Source organism: Protopterus annectens, chromosome 4.part0 (genome assembly GCF_019279795.1).
Source record: "Protopterus annectens isolate FY-2018-M chromosome 4.part0, PAN1.0, whole genome shotgun sequence".
Classification (NCBI taxonomy): Eukaryota; Metazoa; Chordata; order Ceratodontiformes; family Protopteridae; genus Protopterus; species Protopterus annectens.
The window spans coordinates 501854856-501872314 of NC_056733.1; the positions used below are offsets into that span (position 1 = coordinate 501854856).

The following is a 17459-nucleotide window of genomic DNA, read 5'->3' on the forward strand; positions in this document are numbered from 1 at the left end:
GTTGGATGGTAGGTCATCTGTATATCCCTATGAAATAAGACTTTGCAGGATGGCAGTAGCAAAATCTGCTCTAGCCCTGGAGACATTGCCTAGATTATAGTGTTTTGTAAAGGTGTACACCGAGTTCCATGTGGCTGCCTCTGGGATGGCCTGGGCAGGGACTCCTTTGAGGAAAGCAGTTGTTGTTGCCCTATGCCAAGTGCAGTGGGCTTTAATATGATGAGGTAGAGTTTTTCCATGGCAGGAATAACGGAACATAATGCAATTAGCTATCCATTTGGAAATGGTTTGTTTGGAACCACATCTGCCCTCTTTACCCTTCGTGAAAGCCACCAGCAATTGCTCTGCTCTATAAGGGTTTTTGTCCTATCTAAATAGTACCAGATTTCCTGTGTACATCCAGGGAATGAAAGACTTGTTTTGCCTGTTCTATGAACTTGGGAAGAAGACTAGTAGGTGGATAGCCTGGTTCAGAGTAAGTTCTGATACCACCTTAGGCATAAAAGATAGGTTTGGTGTAAGGGTGACCCTATCCCTGTGAAAGACAATGAAATAATCTTTACACATAAAGGTTTCTAGCTCTGATACCCTAGCTGAGGTGACAGCAACAAGGAAAGAGCTCTTCCAAGTGAGCATCTTTAGAGAGGCAGAGGCAGCTGTTTCAAAGGGGCAAGGTGAGTTTCTCTAGCACATAATTTAGAGCCCAGGCAGCAATAGGGTTCTGTTTGGGTGGTCTCAAGTGAATGACCACTTTTAGGAGACGTTTCATGTGAGGTTGTGAGAAGATAGGTGGAGAAATGTGAAGACAAGCTGAGATAGCAAATGCCTGTAAGGTACTCCAACACTGAATTGAAGTCTGCCTAAGAAAAGTTTGTTCTTGCTGTGACACCAGATGAAAAGTCTCTTCCATTTCACCAAGTATGATGTTCTTGTATTGGGTTTCCTTGCTTCCTCTAGAATGGAAAGCATGTCCTTGGGACAGATAACATTTCTAGGTGTCAAAACCCAGTCCTCCAGACTGTTAATCTGAGTGTGGCTAGGTGTGGATGGACTATAGATCACTTGGCTTGACTGAGGAAAGCTATATACTGCAGTAGGATGTGTAATCTCCCCTAGCTGAAGGTCAAGAGAGAACCAGTGTTGCCTTAGCCAGAAGGGGGCCACTAAGATCCTGATGGCTCTGCCTGAATTTTATCAGTACCCTGGGAGTCAGAGGCAAGGGTGGGAATGTATACAAGAACAGGTTTGTCCATCTGAAAGAGAAAAAAGTCTATTTTCCATGTCCCTGTCTGGTGAGTTCTGATCATAAAATGTATTGTTGTCTATTCTGGTGAAAGGTAAACAGATCTATTGAGGGGACCCCTCACTGTAAAGTTTGGTCCAGGAATACCTCTTTTCAGCATCCATTTGTTGGGGTCTAGAAGATCCACGCTTAAACTACCATGGTATGTGACTTTTGTGAACGTTTCAGTAGCTGAGGTAGACAGGGTATGTCCCATGAGACCCACAAACTTAATGCTGGAAGTTGAGGCCTGCTGAGTGACCTCAGACCCGACAGCTATCTGTGTCATGGTAACAGTGGTAGACAAGCCAGAAGCCATAGTGGCCTCCCAAAAGGTTGTGCCAGAGGGTTCAGGCCTGGAAGTTGTCAGACCAGAGGGCTGCAAAGATGCCTCACCTGTGTTGTCAATCGACTTAGGAACTTGAGCTGAAGCCCTAAAGAAATGCCTGAAGCCCTAAAGAAATGCCAGAGTCCTTGATTTTTCTGTCTGTTTCTTTGGAATGATGCTAGCAGAAGCTGGTGTTTTCAAAGACTCAACAGTAGCTGTCGGTTGTGAAGCTACTGAGGGAATTGAAACTGAGGAATCCATATGGATAGCTAATATCTTGGACTAGGTTTAAGGAGTTTTGCTCAGAACTTTGCACAGGTGGAACAATTAAAGATGATGTGCTGAGTCCTCAACAGAACAGACAAAACAAGTGAAAATGTTTGTGGGATTTTCTTCCCACACTTCAAGCAACTGTTGACCTTTTTAGACATTATATTGAGAGGAAAAACTCCAATAGGACATTTATCTGACTAAAATAAGGAGACGACTATGGAAAGATGAACCAAATGATGAACTGCGAGCATTTTGAACAAATGTGAAGGGCATCAGACTGTACGACTAGAAAAGAACTGAAGATGGTGCTGAAGGATGCCCTTCTTATACCCTGATGTCCAGATGTCAGCTAGGGGATGATGCAAAGACTCTGGAAATCAGGCTGGTCATGGGCTTCTACATGGCAGGAAGACCCAGGAATTGGTACTGCAACACTGACTACTAAGAGCATCATACAACTATATCATATGCCCTCTATCAATAATAACAAAGTAAATGCATTAAACAATTCATTGCAGAGTTATTCTCTGTTTACAAACCTTTAAAGCACAGATATTTTACATGTCTACCATGTCTGCTCTACTCTAGGTCTGCTGTTTTATAACTCATAAGGTCATTTGTCAACTGTGTTACATAAATCTCATCATCTGAATCATTTTTTACTATGAATGTAAATTAAAATATTTGCCCTTGTCCCCTTTCGATCCTGAGCTGTGCTTAAAACAGGGTGCCAGTAGATTAGCACTAGGAACATGCATGTCAGCAGACAAAGATCTGATAAAAAAAGTGAGCAAACTTGAGTGTAAGTTGCAATTTTTCAGCCTCTATGGACCAGACCATCAGCTGCTACTGTAACTCTTCTCGATCTCAGATGTTGGGAGTCACTCCTGATTACCCCTGGACATAATCTGATACCCTCCTTTTGCCTGTGTGGAGACATACATCCCAGTGTAGCATCATATGCCAAAGGTGCTTTATATATTCTACCCATTTCCTTACACCAATACCACCCAACACGCAAGGACAGAAGTCTGTTACAGCCTGTAAGTACATGGCCTGGAATTTTGTCACATTTTCCATGCAAACAGGAGTTTAGCAGCAACCCAGAGTTACTTCCTTTACATTTTTCTTCAGAGAATTTCAATATTTAACTGTTCTTACCCCCTACCCTTCTAAACAGAAAAGCTCTTTTATGCATCTGGTATGCAGTCTGTAAACAGAAAATGGAAGTCCTGATAGAAAAAAAAAAAAGACTTGTTTCCTCTACCCTGTCCATCCACATTATCATTGCATACTGTATTTAAGTCATAGTCTCTATGTTCCATGCCCCTCAATACACATAGTTTATGTTTGCACTTCCGATTATTTCTTTTATTGCCTATGAATTCCTTACCTACTCAGTGAAAAATTCTATCTGCCATTTCATACATGAAAACCTTTTCCCCTCTTTGTGCCTGGAAATATTGACTTCTACCTTCAAATGTACTCAGTCATTCTGCACATTTCTTTTTATATGTAACCTCTTAAACATCACCAACTTCCTTAAAGTGTTTTAAAAGTCCTTCTTCCCCCGTCTTTCCTCCAAGAGCTTCAATCTGTAGTATCTGGTACAAATTTGGATTTGTTTTATCTGTTCTTTCATTAAATGTTTACATATTATGGTCTTGCAGAGCAGGTGTCTCCAATACTCAACAGGGGGTCTCTGTCAGAACAGTAGGATAACATGGTTTCCTTATGTTAATCTAAGACAAACAAACATGAATGCAAACACATTGGCATTCTTTTTATAGTTACACATTACATCAATGGCACAATATACATTTAGAACCACAGACAAAAATTAATACACAAAAACATAAAAGCCTGAGCAACAAATCTAAAACAGGAAAAATGCAAGGAAAAACATTCGAGTCCCATACTCTCCTGCTTATATAGTCACACTATGAGATTGCACATACTAGGTAAAATAACAAAATATACTTTGAAGTGTATATTTAACTCTCTTTCTCCAAGTATCAGGGATGTCAGAGTTACAACCACAAGCAACTGAGCACAGCAACACTGGGGAAACTACTAGTCCAGCAACTATTTTCAAAAAAAAATGATTCTGCTATACATATTCCAGAAAAGTACAGTCACTCTGTAGCCTCAGCAAGGTTTTTATTTATCTTCTTTAATTAAGCATACTTTCTCCAGCCAGTACCAAGTGATAGTTTTCTGGGGATGGTAGTGCTTCCCCTAAACATCTCAGTGGCACTGTAGGCCTCTATGTCTTTCCTTCGATTCCTCCACTTGCATTATCGGACATGACAGTCTCCAGGTTCTTTCACTTCTACTGCTATCACGTCTTCCTTCACCATTAACTCCTAGTTAGAGTTTGGTTCCCTTTAAATTACACTGTACTTCACTCTACTGAATTTAACTCAAATATACAACATTAGTGCTTATTTCACAGAATACCTTCTCATCCTTTGTGCCCTGGATCGTACAGCAACCATTTTTGAAAACTTTATGCATATACACATGAATCAGCATTTGTTTTCTTTCCAAGTTCACCATATCAACTATAAAGGTGCTGAAGCGGAGGCTTCCCTGTACTGAGCATGGTGATTCTCTTGCTTTCTTTCTTTGGTGATCACTTGTTTTACAGTGCCTCCATGCCTACATCTCATTCCAGTGGGAAGGCTATCATACTTGTGAATTATCTATTGTGTTGGATAGTTAACCCCCATGCTAAATATATTATACACATATGCTGCCATTGTCACAGCGATTTTAGTCACTCAGACAGAAAAGCTTTCCTCGAATGGCCATGTTTCAGTACTGACCACTGCAATCTTGGGGTAAGGCCTGCGGGTATTTATATTTAATGAGGCATTCTAGGGGCTGTACATATTTTCTGGATATCTTGGCGCAGTCAGATAAGTGACCTGCTCCCACAGCACCACCAAATGAAGAGGACCATGTGACATAAAACAAATCTGATTTACAAGGGAACAAGTCAGCTGAACAAGATGAGAGTGAATGCAGCATATCTATAATCCACCCTCTAACAGTTTGCACAAAAGGTTTACAAAGAAGAGTCAAATGTATGAGAAATAAAACCATTTTGTTCCAGTAGTCTGTCTCAAAGGTATTGAAAAATGAATTCAACGGCCAGGACTGGCCTTTGGTCAACTGATGCCCTAGGCAAAAGGTCTCCACAGAGCCCCCAACACCAGTCTGTGCCCCCATCCTTGTCTACCTATACCATCCAGATTACAGGAAAAGTGCCCCTGCTAGAGCGGCGCCCTAGATGACCACCTAGTTGGCCTATGCCTAAGGCCGGCTATGTCAACGGCTTAAGATGGCACCACCCACCTTAAATCCTATTGCTACATACATATTTTAACCATCACCCGTCCTTACTAGTCATACAAGCCTAAATTGAACTAAGTACTACAGCCTGCTGATCTGATGCCAGGCAAGACAAAATGGCATACAGGGTATGGACTAAAAATAACATTCCAAAGCCAGCCAGCAATACCTCTTGAGAAATCCACATCAGTGCAGTCATGTCCCAAATTGGTCCTTGAACTGGCAAACGCTCTTAAGACTGATGACAAGCAATGGCTGTACCTCAAGAAAGCACACTAAAATGTCTGTGTCACAAACACCTAAAAGATTGCTTTTGGACCTGGCACCATACACTAATGAGTGAATATATTAGAGGGGTTTCAGTCTCTAGCACATAGTCATAAACAGGATGTGTCACTTTGAAATATGATGTCTGAGTGTCTTGAGGCATATATTGGTTGAAATTGGATCCCAAGCACGGAAATACCCTGAAAATAAAAGGCCAGCAGCAAAAGGAAGTCTGTCACAATCAAGCTTTCCAAAGAAGACTTATTTGTACATAATTCAGCAAACATTAAGGTACAATGACATAAGACTGATTTGAATATATTTCCATCTTCATTTCAAAGAAAGCATCAGCTCTCTGCCATTCACTTCACAGCAGAAAGCTACAAGAAAATGTGAATAAACGGCCACATTTGCAACCATAGTCAGGCAATAGAATGGTTGGTATTGCTGATTCACGGCTCTGTATTCTCCATTTTTGTTCTCTGCTAAGGTGAATTCTCTGCAGAGTCTGCATATCCTCCCTGTCTCCATGCAGGTTTTCTCCAGATGCTCCAGCTTTCTCCCACATCACAAAGGAATGCAGGTAAACCAGTGATCCTCCAAACTGTCTGAAAGGGTGCAGGCTGTGTGTCTGCCTGCCTATCTGTGTGTGCATCTGTTTGTTTGTCCCATGACAGGCTGTTGCCTCATTTCAGAATTAGTTTCTCTCTCTGCCTCACAGACATTGTGTGCCAGGAGGATAAAGTCCAGCTTTCCCACAACCTTGATCTGGATTAAACTGATAACAGGAAAAAGAATGTAACTTAAGCAGTAGTAAACTTAAGTATATGCCCTATTTTAAAGGATACACACAGCAGCTACAGTTTTCTCTTTTCTTTTTGTTTGTCTTAGATTACAAGGCACAAAACAGAAAATCTGAAAATTCTTAAGTCAAAATTTGTGTTCAGAGCTAAACAAAAAAAAAAATCTAAGGGTTAAAATCTGTTTTACAACAGGTACCAGTACATTAGTTGTAAATTATACCTTTGAAAAGACTATAATATGCATGCTGATGACAACAAACATAGAAAAACTGCTACCTTTGCAGCACTGACTGACATTACCTTTTCTGATCAGGAAAAACTAGTGGTCCTCCAGTTACAAACTACTAGCTAGAAAGTTACCAAACCATCATAAGAAGCCTGATATTGTTAGATTTGTTTAAATATAGCAAATGCTGCAGATGCATATTACTTTAAGGAGGTTGTTACAGCTAGTAATATAAAGTACTGCGCTTCTACTTTCCCAAGGAATTCGTTGTAATTAAATATGTTCTTAACAGAACCACAATAATTAGAAGATAATAGAAACTAGCCCACTTCCACTTTCCCAGGGAATTCACTGTAATCAAATATGTTCTTAAGTGAACCAAAGTACAGTAGCTACCTTGGTACTTCTAGAAGACAAAGCTTTCTATATATGTACATTTCAATTAAAACCTGCAAAGGATTTATTTTCTAAACATAACGGACAATATTCTGGCATATTTTGATATCTGTAAACCCTAGTATGCATACCCATCTCTTAAAAGTGTGAAACAGGTAACCGCACAAATGTTTTTCTAATGACTGAAGCAAACACATTAGTGTTGTAAACTGTGCATGTTGTCAGCGGACAGCAATCAGCATGCCCACTGTAAATCAAACATTACCAACCAGGAGAGGTACAATCACCACAGCCACATAAACTAAAAAAAGTCAAACCATTTGCTTTGTGAAAGCTTCAGCATTACCAACTAGGAGGGTTCCAGTCACCACAACCACATAAACTAAAAAAAAAAAAAAAAGTCAAACATGCTTTGTGAAAGCCTCCCTATGATATTTCCGTATCTTTGCCTTCTTGTTCTGTCGAAATTGGTAACTAGCAGTACTGAAAGAAGGGAAGGACAAGGTATACTACAGTGAGGCTTGTAAAAAATGAGCACCTTGTGTGTCTTTATCCCTGCATTTTAATGATGTCTTGTAACAGCATGGGGATGTACATGCCATACTTATAAACAGAAAATCATTAATCGACACAACACAGAAGGAAACTGAAGTTCCATTATAAAATAACACTATTTTAAATAGTTAAGCAATTTACTTTTTAATTAAAGTCATTGTTTAATAGCAATAATCCACTCCCGTGAGTGGGCTATGCAAAATTTGCCATGGCTGGCTTTGTTTATGACTCAGGCTTTACCCTTGTGATCAAACTACATCAATCATTGGTAAATCATGCATTACCCACACCCAGTGATGGATTATTGGTAAGCTATAGTTTACTAGCTAATGAGTTAAAATGGACAAGTGGCAGTGAACAGGAATTCCAAAATGGGGGGAGGCAGGGGAATAGTGCTTCATCTATATACTTAATACAGAGTTGTCTACGTAGTAACATAATGGAACATTACATTCCAGTTTTCCACTTCACAGCTTAAAAATGCCTTATGGAGAAACAAAAGTTAAGTAGCGTAACTATATAATGTGTTGTCTTCTTCTATTTCAACCTGTGGGTTACCAGATCCAACTCTGATCCAAAGCCAGTACCTCAGAATCTGTTGCCTTTCCTCTATTCATAATGTACTGCCCTGAATTAACTCAGATTGAGTTTGTAAGTATTAAACTCTACCCATCAGATAGTCGAAAAGAAGCAAGAGGACAAGTGCATTTCATGAGCCCCTAAACACACACACACACACACACACACACACACACACACACACACACACACACACACACACACACACACACACACACACACACACACACAAAGAGGACTTCAAGGCTGGTCTGTACAGTCATCTAGGAGTAACACTAAGAAGTGACAATTGGGAGAGGCAAAGATGGATGGATGGTTGATATTTCAGATGGATGGAAAAAACACACATCTATCATTATGATGAGTTCATAGCTTCTGTATCCAATTTTGTCTTTACTGTCTATCTCATCCTATAGGATGGAGTCCCCAGCCAGTAAAAAAAACCCTGGGTGGTCTCAGGACACAACATTCAGCAGAATGGTGGAGCCAAAGGATGACTTAAGATTTAGACTCTACATCTAATGTGTAATGGGTCACAAAGGTATGCGTGCCAGACCAGGTAGCAGTCACATAAAGGTCATCTTCAGAAGCATATGTGAACAAGGAAACTGAGGTGGCAACTGCTCTAGTGGAAAGAGTTCTAAGCTTGCTAGGTAAAGTAATTCCCTTCAAGGAGTATACAGTCAGAAAAACATCTGGATCTCGTTACTTTCAAAACAGGTTTGCCCAGCTGAGATTTGGAAGTGGAGACAAAGTGATTAGATGCTCTGACACTCAGTTTTGTCCAAAGAGAACTTCAACTGATGATGAACATCTAGACAGTGTAGTAAATGCTTACCTTTGTCAGTGAAATTGGGAAAGGAAACAGATACATGCACTGATGGATTCAAATTTGACTCAAGAGGCCACCTTAGGCAGAAAAGAAGGGCTGGTTCAAAGAGTAACCCTATTACTATCCTAGTGTGTGTGTGTGTGTGTGTGTGTGTGTGGGGGGGGGTGATGGTCAGAGAAAGATTCTAAACCCTTGGAGGAGGCGCAAACAGAAAATCTTTTTCATGTAATAGCATGCACCTTCTTAATGGAAAGTTTCTGGGAGGAGAAGAGAATGTGAATAACCCTGTCAGAAAGCTTGGGATTTCTGGCCATCATCCGTATTATAGGAACCAAGTGGTCATTTTGAAGGATTGAAGGTTTGGGTGAGGTTGGCCTGAGGGGGGGTGGGTTATCGTTACCAGAATGGGGTCCAGATCCCAGGGAGGGCATTGTAGATGAGGTTACAGTATGGGGAATCAGACTTATCTCAGGTAAAAAAGAGGGCACTCTGCAATAGACTACCTTCTGAAGAACCTTTGTCAATGGAGTTGAGAAGGAATACAGGAGGCAAAGCATGCAGAACAGCATTCCTCTGTGACTGTCCCTCTGGTGGGATCACAGAGAATAAGCTGCAGCATTTGGTGTTAGAAGAGGATACAAAGATCGTAGCAGGGATGGCCTCAGTAGCTGAATACTCACCATTATTTCTGGATTGGGGGACCACTCGTAAGGCAAGAAGATGTTTCTGCTCAAACTGTCTGCCAGAATGCTGCATTTCTGCAGGATGTGCATTGCTCTCAGAAACCATTAAGAGGATATCACCCACTGTCAGACCACCATGGCATTTCAACACAGTGGATACAAAACTGATTCTTCCTTGTTTGTTTACGTACCACACCACTTCTGTGTTGTCAGACTGAATGGCAATCACACCCTTGGGGCGAAGGTCTGGAAAGGCCTGCAATTTATTTTTTATTTGTTTTACATTTGTTGATTGGGAAGGTCCGTCTGGATGTGAGCCCATTTTCAGCAGAGGCCCAGGGACAAAAGCTCCAATAAAACAACATTGACAGGTAAAGTGTCGGTTTTACATAGAATTTAACAGAAATATCTAGAGACAATAAAGAAAGTACAATATACAAAGGTGAAAGTTATTAAAATATAGTAAAGCCATAGATATATATATATATATATATATATATATATATATATATATATATATGTATGTATGTGTGTGTGTGTGTGTATGTATATATTTTTTTTTTTTTCATTCTAGCGGGATAGCTCCCATCACCAAAACATTGATGTGATGATGGGCCCTCTAACCGTGACTAGGTATACTGGACCATCTTCCCTTCCAAATGCCCACCATACTACCTAAGGAGAGAAGTATCTGTGGTAATCATGGCCTGCGGATGAGGAAAAACAAAGTCGACATGCTGAAACATGATGAGATTCCAGCCACTACATAATGTGGTGGTAGCAAGACAGACAAATGAATGCAAAAGAGTAAGAGAGAATTGACCACTGACCTGAAAGAAGTCCACTGAAGAACTCACAAGTAGGATTTTACTGGGGCACCAGACAAATGAATGTAGCCATCTGGCTGAGAAGTCATACAATTAAGGAAGCAGGAAGCCTCTAAGATTGTAGAACCTGGTAGGCTTGAATCCAAAGAGATTTTAACCTCAGGGGTGGAACTTTTGCAATCTGATTGACCATTTCCAGATGGCAAGTTGCAACCAATGAACTTCAGCACCTGCAGTGTTTCTAAGTTGGACTTGTTGTAGTTTACTGTTATGATGAAAGACAGGCACAACCAGAGGAAATCATCCCTGGTTTTGATCAAGGATGTCTTCATTGAAGCTGTCCTGAAACAGTTATCCAGACATGGAAAGACACTGAATCCCTGCAGCCTAAGCCAGGTTGCCATTACTGCCAAAGATTTGGTGAACACCCTGGAAGCCTTGGTGAAGCCGGAGGTAGCACTCGAAATTGGTAATGACTAAACCCAACTGCAGGACCCTCCTGGAGTGTCTCAATATCTTTATGTGATACTAAGCATCTTTGACCTAGAAAGCACATCCAATTGTCTTTCCTAAACAGAGGTAGAATGGACTACACCATGACCATCCAGAATTTCATCTGCTTGAAATATTGATTCATGTTGCTGAGATCCAAAATGGGTATGAGGTAATGGGTATGAGGTCTTTGTTCTTCTTTGTCATTAAAAAGAATCTTGAGTAGACTCTGGATCCTCCTTGGTCTGGCTGGAATTCTTGTATGACACTGTTGAGAAGCAGCTTCTTTATCTTCACTCCTGCGTCACTTCACTGACAGGTTGGAACATCAGGAAGGGATTTTAACAATCTCTTTGGATTGAATAAAATGGAATAGTGTAACCTCTGGATATGGGACTCAACATCCAAACATCTGAAATTAGGACCTCCTAAGCTTTAGGGTGATGACTCAAGTGCCCCCCTCCCCCTGACTGCATCCAGAGAGCTGCAATCAGGCAACCATTTAGCAGTGTATAAAGGGGGCCACTTTCCACTTCCCAGAGAAGGACCTCTGAGGGGTGGAAAAGCGAGCCCTAATGGCTGACAGCATATTTCCATCTTGTTCACTCCTGCTCAGAGTATATTTGACCTTTGGACCACACAGAGCGGAAGCATCAAATGGACCACTGATAAAGGATGCCTTGAAACTGCCTGTAAATTTACATAAGCACATCCATGCAAGGCAGTGCATAGTAAAGCCACTGCCTACAGGATTAAATAGAAGCCTCATGGACACACTGGTGTTTGACTGCATTGTGAACATTTGAACGTCCAGCGACTTTTCAGAATCTGGAGACTGCTGTGCCTTAGCTGTCTGACACCTGTGAGATGAAATCTCTTTGAAGTCTTGTCAAATAAAAGTGATTCAACACATGCAAAGCAAAGCAAAGATGTCAGAAGCACTGGTACACTTTCCAAGAATGCTCAACTCTTGGTCCTCCCTCTTTTGAGAATGGAACATGGAACTCTCCTGTGATATGCCATTTTTAGTGGCCGATGCAACCACAATGGCATCGACAGACAGACCTTTGCTTCAAAAGGGTCTACACTTGGGCAGAACTAGAACTTTATCAGGCTTCTAAGGTATTGGCTCCACCACACTGGGTTCCATACAAGCCTTCCAGGATATGAAATTAAGAAAGTCATTTGGAAGGGGAACCACCCAGGATGTGGATGGACCCATGCCACAGGTTTTGTGAAATACTGGCTCCTTGGGGGTGGGTGCTTCAGTGGCCCACCCAACACGTTTAGCCATTAATTCTAGAAAGTTTCCAAAGGTGGAGTCTTTGTGGGCTGGGGGCTTAGGGAACCCTTTCCCTTCACGGAGGTCAGTATCCTTTCTGAGTTGCTCATCTGGCGAGTTCAAATGCTTCCTCCTGTATTTGATCTTTGTATGGGCCTCCTAGCGGGAGAACTGAGAGGGAATAAGGAAGACGTAGGGGTTCTGTAATGAGGTGATGTCTCGAAGCCTAAAGTTGTGGGCTGTCACACAGCTAGATAAGTAAATGAGGAAACAGATGGAAGAAGGAAGGAAGGGATCGGGACGGACCCGACCTAGCTACAGAGGCACCAGTCTCAAAGTGAGAAGGAATCATGTATGCAATGTCAAAAGCCAACACAGTGGTCAGACAAGCTGGACCCAGTTCCCCTTGAATCCAAAGACCAAAGCAACTGACTTGGTCAGATCCAAGGTCAAGATCAGAGTGGAACTGTCAATGGCTGAAGCATCCAAGGGAAAGAATGACTCATACTATAAGAGGCGAACCCAATCCAGGTCCATTGAACCTGATCCGGGGTGGGTTAACCCTGATGTCTTGACTCCAAGATATGCTTGTCTCTGACGAGGCTGAACATCAGTGATGGAGCTGGTGTCTGAAGCAGCTACACTGTCAGCATCAACAGGGAGGAAAGGTAAATAAACAGTGGAATCCATGGGCCCCGGCACCCATGGGTGGGTCAAGAGAGGAAATGGAAACGTTGGAGACAAAGGCACAACAGTCTCAGAACCAAGATGTGTGGTATGATCACTAGGTCCACCTGGGCCAATACGAAGGCATGCATCAGCTTCTGTAAATCTGAACTCATAAGGCTCCCAACTGACTTGCTAAACATTGAAGAAGCTACTGACACCAGCTTCCATAACTTCTGAACAGGTGAATCCTAGCCTCAGACAAATTCCCAGGCTCAATTCCTCTGGATGGCTGTCCAAAAGGAATATTGTTTGATCATTTGGGAACCAAAGAAAGACCTTTGCCTAGAGGTCTTGTCCAATTTATAATGATTTGCACTGTTGTTCAGGGATGATGATGAAATCATCCAAAGAGGTATTACAAAATATATATCTCATTTATCATAACAGAGGAAATGTAATTCGAAACCAGCTGGAAAGACACTGTTTAATAAACCCTTTTCCTTCATCATGTTTTCTAATGGATTTTGCTCAGTCTCATTTATGGTCTATCTAGCTTTAACAGCCAGTGATGTAGCTACAGGAAGATGCATATGATGTGGTAGACTTACTTCTAGAATCTTCAGATTACTTGAAGCCCTCATGGAGGGAAGTCGCATATTCGTAGTGTCTCTGTTGATTGTCCGGTAGACAGAGACCACTTGGCGTCCGAAGCAGAGAAACACGTACAAAAATGAAGAAAAAAAACATTTAATTTCAGGAGCTTATAGATTTGGAAAGTAGAAAATAATTTATAGTAAAGATGCGTCATTTGTAAAACAATTAAGTATTTTACTTCAAAGTAGTTTAACAAAAATGTGGAATGGCTGGATCATGAAATGTGATTTGTATCAGTGAGCTGAAAAGCCAGAAACAGTGTTGTGTTACAGAAGCAGAAGTGTTCTAAGAATGCCTGCTATTCTTATTAGGGGTACAAATGCCTAGCATGTCAGCCTGTAAAAGACATGAGTTCAGCTGAAGCTATGTAAGACTTTGCAAAATTCACACCGTTCCCCTAAAGGCTGAAAGATGCCCCATGCTGGATGGAATTAGCAACTGTCAGCTACTATATGTCAATCATCCAAACAGGGAAACACCCTTATCACTTGTACATACAAATGGACAACTACTGATATGCATTTTGTCACTCCTGAGGCTGAGATTAGGTTAAAGGACGGATGCAGATCAGCTAACGACAGACTCCTATTCAAAAGTATTGAAATTTCCCAGACTGTTTCCTGATGGAAGTAAGCATCCCAAACCTAAACAGTATGTCCAGTTTCCTCTGGATAGCCATGCAAAATTACTCTTTCTGGCATAAAGGTTTTAAGACTTGAGCCCCACGTCTTCCTTAAACCTCAATGCAAAACAATGTTCAAGTCCTCACTGGTCTTGTAAGACCCACTGGAAGTTTTTGTTTCAAAATAATTTGTACCTCTCTCCTTGTCATAGCTTTCTGACATAGCAGAACCATAGACAAGTGTAGAGTCAGCACATATGGAAGAGAATTTAACAAGGCAGCTTTTGGGCATCAGATCCCTTACATGTTGCTACTGACACCAAGCACCTCCCTTTGAAGATCTATTTCCAGTATTAGCTGGAGTATGAAGTAAGGATTGTTGATGACTACCCTGGGGATTTACACCGCTTTCCAGAAAACACTAAGACCTCAGCTTATGGGCTAGTGTCCTTGATTCCATCCAGCAGAAAAACCTGCTATGACCCAACAGTCTTACTGCTAGAAGGGTTAGGACTACAGCAGAGCCAATGTCTACATTAATTCTTCTGCATTCTTGTAAAGGAACTTAATATGGGATGAAATTTCATACTCAAAGCAGGGTTGTTTTTTTCCTTCATAGCTTTGAAGGAGTTGTCCAGTTTGGGTCCAAACAACTATTGTCCTTTAGAATGACAAATCTATAAAGGACACTAACATGCTCAGTAAATGTGGTGAGGTGGAGACAGAAGTGTAGATGTATAGCTATATGCATCTTAACACCCTGACCGATCCAACCAATGTATCATGTGCATCTCAGAGTTGCAGCTGCTACTCACTTTGCCCTTGATTTGATCCAGCAGAATGGCACAATGGCTAGTACACGAATATAAACCCTTAAGTTGTGCAGTGGATAGCTAACTGGTTGTCTTACAGAACATTTGTGATTAAAACTGTAGGTGCCCCTGTTACCAGTGGTGTATCACAGAGCTCAGTAGTGGCCCCTCTCTTATTTGACATACATTTCAATTTTTTTCTAAACCTTTCATTGAGCTGAAGGCTTTACTGGTTATCTTTGTCTGGTTGAAGCTTCAACTAGTTCTTATTCAGGAAGATACAGGAAAGCCATCTTAAACTGTTAGGCTGCCAACTGTCAAAGAAGTGGAGGCCTGAGCTTGTGGAGAATCCTTAAGGCCACTGTTGGACATCTTCTCTATGGAATGCTTTACGAAATCTACAATGTCCAGTTGGAAGCATAGCATTTGTACTGATCAGTCTACCACACATGGAAAACTGAAGAAGCACAAGCATACACTTTCTCAATCTATCCAAACCCTTAATTCCCTCTCTAGGGATAGAGTGGTGGTCACGGATGAGCAAGGTTTCTCTTCAAGACTAGTACAAGCACAGTAACACTCCAGAGTGGTTTGAATATTTTCTTGGTTTGAATATTGGCTTCATTTGCCTGATAATGGAGGATATGCTACACAGGTGACTCCATGTAACTACATCCTGAAATACATCAATCAAAGGTGAGACTAGCTAGAAGGACTGCCCCATCATTCTACCGAGTGGTTTGAATATTGGCTTCATTTGCCTGATAATGGAGGATATGCTACACAGGTGACTCCCATGTAACTACATCCTGAAATACATCAATCAAAGGTGAGACTAGCTAGGACTGCCCCATCATTCTACATGCTTTGTGCTCTACTTCTAGCAGAAAAAATGAAATCAGTCTGCCATTTTCCTCTCTGCTACATTAGTTTCAGGATATCATCAAGAAGACAGGCTGTAATAATGGCAGCTCTAGATAATCCTTCTGTCACAAGAAATCCTCCTACTAAAGTGTCTGTGGCTGTCTTCAGGTGGTCCTCTCAAGCACGAGAATAATTAGAGACCACCCTGGCAAAAAACATCAATAATAATATAGACAGAAACAGCTGAGGCAAAGGGACTTAGGTGTGCCACAGATACGTCACTGGAGATTAAAATGTCATTGTTTGCACTGCAGGAATAGGAACTGTGAACTCTGCCTCCTGAATATACTGCAGCAGATAATTCACTCCTTGCAAGGATGAAAGATACGGAGAAAAGTACCTGAAAAACAGATGTATATGAGACAGATGTCTAGCGGGTGCTGCCATGGCTGTCATCACACATCAAAACAGGGGACATCTAGGGTATTAAAGTTAAGAAAGCAGATGTCAGTGAGGCTGACTCTAGACAACAAAATGGTCAGACAAAAGCCATTAGTGGCCAAGTAAACCAATGACAGCTGAAATGATTCCTGTGGTAGCTTCTGTCAGATAAATGTCTCTGAGCAGGTATCAGCAATGAATTTTGTGTCTGTTGCCTGGAAGGATACTGTGCTTTTTTTTTAAAAGGGCATTCACCAATCTGTCCACATTCAATGTCCAGCAGGATGAGGATCTGCCAGGGAACAAGATAAAAAGTCTATATGGGTACCACGGTGTTACACTGCAGGGGGAACAGTTTCTGGTGCAAACAATGCTCAATAATCTGACACTTCTATGGGAAGCTCATCAACAATTATGGTGGGAAGGTTTGGCATGACAAGATCAAGACGTTGATGGAGCAAAAGGCAGACTTCCAAACTTATCAGATGAAGACAGTTTGGACTTTAAGCATTTTTTGCTGTCTTCTAGAGTAAATTCATTGTTCATGATTACTAAGACAATTTGGAAGGTTTTACAGGGAAGGAAAATGGCTCTTGATTCAGATTCCATAGCCACTAAGAAATGATACAGTTTTGCAGGGCCCTTCTGCAGCACCTTTTAGTGGCAGTGTAAAACTACCTGCATATAGTTCACTCTTAGGCGTTGTCAGTGACAAGTAACTGAGCATATTAAGCAAACATATATGAGAAGGAACTTGTTTGAAACAAGGGCCACGTATTAAAAAAATGCACAATGTAGTAATGTTAAAAGCCCACACAGGACACAACCTGAAGAAAAAGAAAATATTTTTAATGATAAACATATGTAAAAATCACAGAAGCCATACAAATAAAGAACAAAAATGTTAAAAAAATGCTATTTTACCTGACTATTAAAGAAGTCCCCAGAAGAAGCCTGGGGTTAATCAATGTGGCTGGAAACTTTTAAAAAGGAAAAGAAATGGATTGTATGTATAACGACAAATCTGTGTTGGCAGCTTCATCTTTGCCACCGACAGAACTAAAAGCAGCAGAACTTAGATCAGCACCTGAATCTTCTCTCGGGTTATCTCAGCCCTTCCCCTTAACCCACAATGCTATGCATCTAAGGATTCATCTTTAGATCTGACAGTCCATGTAAAGTGAGGCACAAAGCAAGAAAACAACTCAACCTGCT

General features: G+C 41.2%; 1 protein-coding gene across 1 annotated transcript in view; it reads right to left on the reverse strand.

The window, feature by feature from the left end:
• Window positions 1-17459, reverse strand: part of LOC122799397 (sodium- and chloride-dependent GABA transporter ine-like) — a 372008-nt gene that overhangs the window by 236772 nt on the left and 117777 nt on the right. The gene's annotated exons all lie outside the window — the stretch shown is intronic.